The sequence below is a fragment of the Buceros rhinoceros genome, unplaced genomic scaffold, assembly GCF_000710305.1.
Source record: "Buceros rhinoceros silvestris isolate BGI_N320 unplaced genomic scaffold, ASM71030v1 scaffold7236, whole genome shotgun sequence".
Classification (NCBI taxonomy): domain Eukaryota; kingdom Metazoa; phylum Chordata; class Aves; order Bucerotiformes; family Bucerotidae; genus Buceros; species Buceros rhinoceros.
In genome coordinates, this window is record NW_010418046.1 from 146,469 (window position 1) to 156,402 (window position 9,934).

The following is a 9,934-nucleotide window of genomic DNA, read 5'->3' on the forward strand; positions in this document are numbered from 1 at the left end:
GGCGGGCAGCTTCTGCAGCCTCGGCTGACCGCTGCCCTGCTGCCGTCAGAAGCAACGTCAGTCCCAAGAGCTGAGTTCCCGCTTCTACCCCACACGATTTCCTGCTAACAGCCAGAGCTACGCTGTCCGCGCAGCTTCCCATTTCACCTGCTAGTTTATTCTTTCTTCTTGCTGTATTTTTACATCCCCTATAAATTAATGTTACTTCATGTACGAATTTCATCTGTTTAACTACTTTTCCAACTATCTGTGACATTTATGACTTAAAAATATTACAAAAGGCAGCACGGCAGCGCTCTGATAAACAGCGTCGCTGCTTTACTGCTGGTTCCAGGGGTGATTTGTCATTTTGGAACATCCCATTTTTAGTTTATAGCTATTGAAAACTTCTGTAACTCATCTAATAATTCTCTGAGCTGTTGTTTGGCCAAACAATGAGACTTGTTGCAGACCATTTCTCTAACTTCATATTACTGCCTAGAAGCTAAAGTGGCAAGAAAGTAGTTCTGTTGGATATTGAAAAGACATAAAACATATCGAGAAATTAGCTCTATTTTCTGTGATCAGATTCTCCTCTAACACAGCATCTTTCAAGAAAACCTTAAAAAATTCCATGTACAGACACCAATTTACCAAATTGATAATTGTATTATTAATGCTATAGATAATGTCAGAAGAGATTTGGCAGTTGCTTCCTATTTAAAATCCGTATATTTTCCTTGGAATTGGACATTTTTTCTTCTTTTCCTGTTTATAACCATGCATACACGTGCAGAAGGTTCCCCTGTTTCAATGATAGGTGCAGTTTCCGCAGCACCGATGGTGCCCGTGTGCATAACGAGCGGGAGAGGCAGATTACGGCAGGTTGGAACGGGTTTGTTGTCTTTGCTGTGCACACGCTGCTCCCGATGAAGAGGCTAACGGAGGCTTTGTGGGAATACCTGCAGTAGAATGGACCCTGCGGCTGTAAACCTGAGATTATTCTTGTTTATCATCTGAAGAAAGGAAAGCGAGACCTGTTTCAATTTCTCATGGCAGGAGCACTCGGCACTCTTGCCCTCTGTAAGCAGCCGTTACCCATCTCCACCTCCCACTGCTCTCACTGAGAGCTCTCCAACTCTTTTTGTCAGGAGTGGGCACTAGATCACCCTGAGCTGATTTGGGGAGCAGATCATAAACACCCTCCTGCGGCTCCAGAGTCAGAACAGTCTCTCCATGATTTTCCTGCTGCCTCTGAGCCTGTTCAGAGAATTTTAGTGCCTGCATCTATGACAGACAGGGAAAACCGTCATCGGTGATGCCCCCTGTGTCCTTGTGCACGTGGAGATGACAGGGAGGTGGGCTGTGCTGAGGAATGGGCTGAAAGGAGAGTCATGGCAAGAGAGGAGCATGTTCTGGTCAAAGAAAGCAAATATCTGAGCCACACAGAGCTGTCGGGTCCAAAACCTGAAAGGGAATGTGCAGAGCTGCCTCTCCATCACCTGCTGATGTATCGGGGTATGGGCCATTGAAGTAGCTGTATTGAAATACAGATGTACTGAGATTCCGTACCTCACTGCAGACCTCCTGAGCAATTGTCACCTTCCAGGAGGTAAGTTCAAAAGCAGTCCATATTCTTCACCAGGGCACTGGCTCCTGGTGACACAGAGGGGTGAAGGGCACAGGGTAGAGCAAAGCTGCTGCTCTGAAGCAGCAACAGGAAGGGCAGCAGGAGCCCTCTCTGTTATCTCCCTCAGTCATCCCGATCCAGGGCTTGAGCGAGATAAGTGCTACCAGTGCAGCCTGTATGAAAACCATTCAGGTAACCAGGGGAGAAGTTTCCTGGTAACAGCTTTGATTATCCTAACTTGTACTGCAATAAAGACAGTTTGACAAAACCGAGGGCTTTACGTGCTGCAGAAGCTTGCGGAGTTTGAGAGCAGGATGGCAGATCAATCTCATTGCCAGGTGGGCAACGGCCAAGTCTCCCAGGAGGAAGCGTCTGTCAGACTCAGCATCTTTGTCACCTCCATCAAGCGGCTGTGATGAGGTTGAGAGAGGCCCGAGGAGCAGCAGCCCAGGCATACAAGCCACTGCCTCCAAGGTTTGCATGAGACCCTCACATGTGACGCCTGTTTCCTGCCAGTGACAACCTGCCCCTAGTGACAAAACTTTTCCCCTGTTTGTTAGCGAAGTGGGCAGGGAAGTCTTCGCACAGCGTGAAAACACAGGCTTGGGCTCCGTCTCCAAAACAGACAGTTAAAAGTATCTTCTGTGGTACCAATGGATGTGTTTTATAAAGCTACCTGCCCACCCACACCCAGAGCAAGTGCAGAACCTGCGTGAGCATTAACAGCTCGTGTTTGTAGTCAGACATTATTTTCTTCTGCATAAACCACTGGAGAGCCCTGGCGAAACGCAGCGGTTGGCTGGGGGAGAAACCCGCGGGGGCCAGGCGTGCAGCCCCCCCACGCAGCACTAACAGTGCCCGCTGCTTGGCAGGTTTTGCTTCACTTGTTTTTATCCTCTTCTCCTCCACATCTCCCAGTGGCAAAAAGGTATAAAGTCGACACACCACACTACAGCCAGAGCAGGAGAAGGTGTGAAATTCCCCGGCTCCGTGCAGAGCCGCTGGGGTTGACACCTCTGCCCCGCTCCGGAGCAGCTGGGGCTTGTGCGTGGCGGCAGACTTGGGCAGTCGGACAGAACACTGCTTTGCTTCGCTTCCTGGCCCTGGCGCAGGGCTTGAGCCTCTGAGTGAGGCCACGAGAAAACATTCTTTTGTTGCTGTGTCTGTCTCAGAATGCCCATTCCATCCACAAAATTTACTACCTTTTCAAGCGAGAGATTTTAAAATTGTTTTAAAGAGATTGAAACTTGTTTTAAGACGGGAGGCTCACCCAATAACCCAATTTTTAAAAAAAGAAACAGATCTTTGCTAGAGATGACAAACTGGAGTGAAAATTAAGGCATACAGTTTCCTTTTTCAGAACTAAGAATAGGCAGTTTGGGGGAAAATTATGTTCTATATTGTGTTTAGCTTAACCCAAACTAAATGATCATCAAGGCAAGATTATGGATAACCAGGCTGTTTTCTTTGACCTACATACATCTCACTTCAAGCTCTGAAGAACGTTAAAAACACGTTAAGCAGACAATGACTAAGATGGCTAATTAAATCTTATCAAAGAGCACATCTGCAAGTGTACATGCACTGGCAGCTCTTCCAGCCTGAGTCGGTCTTATTACAGAAACCAGCCCTTGTGGGGAGAGTCAGGCGGTTACTTCAAGAAGAAAATATTTATACATTATTAAGGACTGATTTTTCAAATACTTGATGTTAATTTAATGAAGATGGAAATCATGCCTATATTCACCCATCTGCATGATGTAGGCTTTGCTGAATATTTCAGGAAGAAGAAATTGGCTTCTTTCAACACTATTAGACAGACTTAGTCAAAAGCAGGTACTACAGAAAATTATTTTAGTGGATTATTAACCCCCATTTTCCCCTTAGACTCAAATAATGCAGGACTACAGAAACGCAGCTTTCAGCTCACCTCACGAAACGCCTGTACCACAAAGAGGGTTCATTTGTCCTTTGAGCTGCAGGTTGACGTCCAGGTTCCTCCTCCCCCTGCGTTTCTGAATGAGCTCTAACTAATCAGTTCAAGTCTTCTGTCTGTGCCAAGCAAACCCCTGGGGTCAGCACACGCTACAGAAGCACCACAGGCTGGGAAGAGCTGTGACACACGGGTAAGGATGTTGTTGTTATCACTGTTACCATCACCTGCAGCTTTTCCACAGAATTAGCTAGGACAAGGAGCAGCCCGCGTCTTTGGGGAGACGCTGTGTAGCTGTAACGGCTGCTGCTCACACTAGGTGACATCCCACAGCACGTGTGGTGTCCCTGCAGCCCACACCAAGATCCTCTGCCTCACGCTCAAGGTGGGAACCTCACCTTTCACCCTGGGCTGAGAGCTGCAAGGATTAACGTGCGCCCTTGCGCAGGCCAGTGTTCCGAACCACAGAGCCAGGGTTTGCAAAGCTTTCAAGGCGAGTTTAAAAGGAGAATTATCTGCATTTAGCTAGCTGGAAAGTACCAGTCGCTGGAATTCCTCCAAGAATTCTTTTTACAAAGTAAAATATTTGGAAAGTACATTTGCAATCAATTTAAAGTAAAGGCACATTTTATATTAAAACCCTCATACTCCGGTTAAAACACTCACTTTGACTATTATTTTCTAAAATGGAGTGTTACAAGATCCAAGCACAATATACTGTGGCTCGCAGAGCAAAGTTAATAAACAGGATAGAGTTTCACCAACGCGAGTTGAGATTCTGTTTCTCTTTGATTATTTCCCTTTTCATCCTGACCCATGCCACTACGAAGTAAAAGGAGTATGCATCACAGTGGATTCTGAAGATGAAAGATCGAGTTGTACTTATGAAAAACAGAAACTGCGACTCGTTTTCTCCAAAGCAGGCCTAGATCCTTAAAAAAAAAGAGATGGTTTCTGAAGCTGCTTATCAGACTATACTGGAGAACTATGGGACAGAAAATTCTGAATTTCTAGAACCTCACGCATCATTTAGGAGGAAAAAACCCACGGAAAAACTAGTGAAAAACTCTTCCCCTGGGTCATTTGATTACTTTTAAATAAATGGCCTATATCAGTTGGGCAGCGGGTGGTTGTGAATAGGCAGTGGTCAGTGGTGACGCCTCACTCAAGTATCTCTTCCGGTGATGCTTCTAGTGCAGGGCTGACAGTCTCAAAAGAAGCCGTAACTTCCCCCTTGTGACAGAAGGCAGAAACCAGTCCTGCTACAGTTACAGATCTGGAAAACTCTTTACCTGTTTTTAAAAGCAAGTAATATGAAGCTGATGGTTTATTTTAACCTTCCTAGTTTTACATGGGCTGTATTGGACCGATCTGAAACATTAGAGAAGAGAATAAACCATGCCAGGCTTTGGCAGGGCTAAGCCCGTGTGCTGCAGGAAGACGGAGCGCTGCTGTTGTAGAGGGCGTTCTGATTGCTTGACATGGCAAAAGGAAAATAATGAGACCTCCTTGCATTACACCTCGCATCTTGGAGGACCTGAATTCACTGTGCACTTTAGAGAATGAGCTCACCCAGCACGGGCCCGTGCTGATCCAGCCGGTGCTAACACAGCCCTTCACTGCAGCGCGGTGTTTGTAAAGCGTGGAGTAAGAAATCACGTATCCAGTAGAAAATGCAGGGGAAATGTAGGCAAAGGCGCTTAGGAATCCCGCCAGAACACGGGGACTAACACCCAAACCCCTGCAAAATGTGCTTGTGGGGTCTTTAGATGACCATAAGCAGTTGTAACAGAACAGTAGTTTCATACTCGAGCACAGCCAGAAACACAGCACCATCCACGTGTTAACCGAGTCATGGCTCAAAAACCTGCTCTGATCATGGGGTGTCTACTGGGCTTGGAGTCAGAGCCGCACAGCCAGCCCCTGAGCTTTTACCTTGTGTACCGAGGACATCTCAGTCTGTTTGACCTCCACACTCCTTCAGCTGCTGACGTACCCTCAATGCTGCCAGCAAGGCTAAAAATTAGTTCTAGTGCCTGTGGCAAGGGACCATACGTATTTCACACAGCACAGGCTTTAGTCTTCCAGACTTAGTGGTGGCTGAGGTACGTCTAGGTGAGCGGCACACCTAACATCTAAGGTAACCTCCTTTCTGGCTGGTTTGACTTCCGAACTTGTGGCTGAGACAGGTACTACCTCCTAGAGCCCAGCGCTCCTCAAGACAAGCCCATTCTTGGCAATTAATCTCGGGGCAAAAAACCTGAACGCTTGTACTGAGGGACCCTGCCAGCCCAGGCTGATGCTCACGTTCACTGTGAGTGCTTCACCCAAGCAAAGCCTGAGCTCGCCCAGGGTCCGCAGTGAAACCCTCACACACCCACACAAATGGCCCAACACAGGCAGAACCTGGAGTCGGTTTAAGTAGTCTGCGGAGCTCCAAGAAAAGCAAATTAATCTTTGCCAACAGTGTCTTAAATAGAACTAACAATTATCGAGGTTTGAAATTATTTCATGTCCCTAAAACATAGAATTAGTGCAGCAATGGAGATTTAAACGCCCTACCAGCACAGCAGTTAAGAACAACAGCTATGAAGTAGTCCCTAGAATTTAAATCACCAGCTAATAATACCAGGTTTGTAACACGCCGCCTTTCTTAAACAAATCAGAATATTCAGTCGAGTCTTGATGTTCTAAGGAAGGTTTTGGATACGTTTCAGCTGCCTTTTTCCAATGCCCCCAGTCATCAGAAATGCATGACTGTTTACTTCTTAATGGTTCTTGGGGTTTTTTGTCAAACTGTCAAAACAATTACAATCACTGGAACAAAAACAATCATTGGAAGCCACGTCTTGGCATAGAGACAGTGGAGGGAAGAGTGCTTCTCCTCCATGGACAGCAAAGCGAGCCCTTTGAGCCGGCTACTTGAGAGCAGCTTGCTCCACGATAAGGTAGGAGATAAAGGATTGTGCTGGCTGGTTTTCACGTTACAAAACAGGTCGATGCTCATGAAGGGACCAGCCTGCTGCTTTGAATCAGACACAACAGAAGGAAGACAGTAACTCCTGGGAATAGTAGCAAACTGGGTAAACACATTTCTGCCAGGTTTTGAGTTCCTCCCACTGGTGTCCTTGAAACAGAAAAGCAAATTTTAACACTCATGACAAAATACATGATTTCGTGAGGCACATGTTACCTCAGAGTGCGTGTGGTACGAGCTCCTGTCGGTGTGAGTAAGGGAGAGGCTGATTAGACGGAGAGCGCCCTTGAGCACGTACCCCCCTTTTACACCATTCCTGTGGGATCCATTCGCAGCCCTGTGAAAGCACCGTACAAGGGGCTCATAGGTGAATTAACCCCTTGTGGAATTTAAATGGTTTCCCGTCTCTCTCCCTCTCCTTACAGGAGGAAGTAAAGCAACTGCTTTACCATACTCGATTGCTGCAAAACTATCAGACTGCTAAAACGCCCAGGTTGCACGAGAATAATGCACAGGGCCCGGTTCTGCAGGCCAGAGGCACAGCCGCTGTCCCAGCCTCCACCTCTGCTGTGTGTGACCAGCCCAGGACGGCTTCCCGACTCACCGCAGCTCTGTCCCAGTCAGGACAAGGGTGATGTCTGTCTCAGCTGGGAGCTGGCAAACACCGAAGTCACATCTTGTCTGTTGGAGATTTATCACCTAAACCAAGATCCCTGTCGGCTGCTGAAGTCGAGCAGGCAGGTGTAAAGTCACGCAAGGTTTAAGTTAACCTGTTACACATTGAGCTGGAACAGAGAAGCGCCCATAAAATCAGCACCGTCTTCGCCAGAACACACTCTCTAATAGCACAGCTGCAAGCAGTGTCTGCCTGGGCAACTGCTTCTTCAGCGATCCTCTGCCCTGCTGGGGTTAAGCTGTCCCACCGTCCCTTCTGCTGGTGGGAAGATGTCCCAGAAGCAGAGGTGGGTCCTGGTCTCTACCGATACCTTTACTAGTAGTAGCTTTCCTGGCCACACCTGCTGAAATGCTTCCCTTCCTGTGGGGCAGTTCAAAGATGTGCACCAGGATGATAGCTAAGGGGACATGAGATATGAACTATTGGGCTACATAAATACTTCATCTGAGCTTGGACTGCAGACTGCAGTCGCTGCATACCTGTGTTGAGCTACACCAGATGGAAAACCTCTTTCAAAAGTCTTATTGAAGTGGACTTCAGTATTTGCCTTGAGGGAAGTGGCTCTCCAGGGTATTTACACAAGGCCGAATCCTGTCATAGAGCCTCTTGGCACAAATGTCACCAAGGTTATGCTTTAAGGAAATGCAGCTGTACGGAGGAAAGCTTGAACAGTATGACTCAGCGACATTAAAGTGACCCCATGAAAGAAGAGCTTCCAGACCATAATTAATGGACTGGAAATTATTTGGAAACAGCATTGGATGAAGCAGAAAGTTTTTAGATGTATTTTGCATGGTTGCATGGTACGTAACTCAGGAGCGACCACAAAGGTCAGTAAAAGCCTTTCCACTGACCTCCAAGAGGTCGCATCAGAAGAGAGTCCCAAAGAGGTGCATACGGGAAACAAAACTTCACTCACACGGTTTTGAACTTCCCAACCACAGACGTTCATAATCCACATTCAGTACAAGTATTTCATCTTTGGAAGCGCCAGACTTTGAAAAGTCGAGCTGAGCCCCCACAGGATCTATCGGGGCGCACTCCTAGCACCTTAGGTTGGAAATGTTGGTCTGAGCCATTTAAACACGTGTCCAAATAGCCCTCGTCAGAGGAACGTCTGCTCATCTGGACGCAGGCAGAGGTGACTCAGACAACCTGCATGGTTAAAGGCCTCAAGTCTGCCCATCCTTAGTAAACCCATCTTTCCTTTTTCTTTTTTTTTTTTTTTTTTTGGCAAGTTTCCAGAAAAAAGCAGCATTAATGTTCCTTGCTTCAGATTGGGTTGTTATGTATTCTTTTGACAGAATGAGATGAATGTGGGGTTTGCCTTAGAAAACTGCGTCACAAGCACTGTTCACCAATAAACTTTGATCCTGAAGTGCCTTTAGAAATGAGAGAAGACCATGCAGCAGAAATAACCCGGATCTCAGAGCAGCGTATGTGCATCTAACCCGTGTTTTAACAGGCTTAGCTGAGTTGCACAATTCCCAGGTTTTTCAAGTCTTCCTGAGCACGGATATGTGCAGTAGCTGGTGAACAAAGACCTGTTCTTACGGTAGAGGGTAAGATACTTCTCAAATATCAATACAGACAGGGAAGAGAAACATCTGAATCAGGTTTTTTTTAGAAACTGAATATTAAATTCCTACTTTCTCTTTCCTAAGTGATCCAAAGACCAACAGTAACACTGTTTTGAATTACTGGAGGTAAAACAGACACTTTCTTTGCAACCAGAAGCTATTAAAAATTGTATAAGAATCGATCTTTATCTGCAAAGAGCTGTATCTCCACAGTTCTCACGATACTTCCTTCTGTTCAAATGCAAAGCACGGCTTGGTGAATATGCCATTTCAGCTGTGTGTGCTGCTAGAAAGTGAATCAGCGTGAAGAGACGACATTGAACGAGCTGCCCGTCCCGCAGGGTGGACAGTGACCGTGATGTCCTCTGACTGGAACAAATGCAAGATACAGTAGATAATGTTTAACCTAAAGTACAGAGCCATCCAATTAAGAAGATCTCTTAAACCAGGCAGCAGAAGTTATTCTGAATGGTATAGAACATCGGCCTCTCTGACCAGAAACGTAAATACTACCCCTCTAATTGGGGGGGGGGTGTTGGAGAAAAAAGCAATTGTTGTTAAAGATATCTTAATTAAATGCAGCATCTGGCAAGGAAGCTATTTACATAGTCTGAATTTCACAGCAAAGTATTTCTGTCTGCAATTCTTCACGACTTCTTCAGCTACAGAACCGCCCTTCCCTATCATGCCACGTATCATCAGTTTTCTCCTTCCTGTCTCTGTCTACTGTACACTAGATATTTTTGGCTATGTAATTAGAGGATTTTATCAGTTTGCTTTGTCATTTTTCTTTACATACAGACACTAATTGGATTCAGAATCGAGCAAAGACCCTCAAGAACGTAGAGTCATTTAGTAAAAAAATCACCCTTTACAGTTCCAGCTCTTTTTTATCTTCTGTATTATCCAAATTCCCTTCATGTTTTAAATAGCAACTTACTATAGATTAGGGCAACTGCTGTTTTATAGTAAACAGCCTGTCAGAGAAGTGAAATCATCCTAAAAGCTTTTCTGAGTGTGGATTACATGCCCCTCGGAAAGGACGCAGGCTCTCAGCTTCTGTTGTCGTTGCATTTTAGACCCTTAGACCATCATCCAGGTGGTCAGTTTTCAGCTGGGAAGTTGTGGTGTGACGGGAATTTGGGGTAGCGATTCAGCA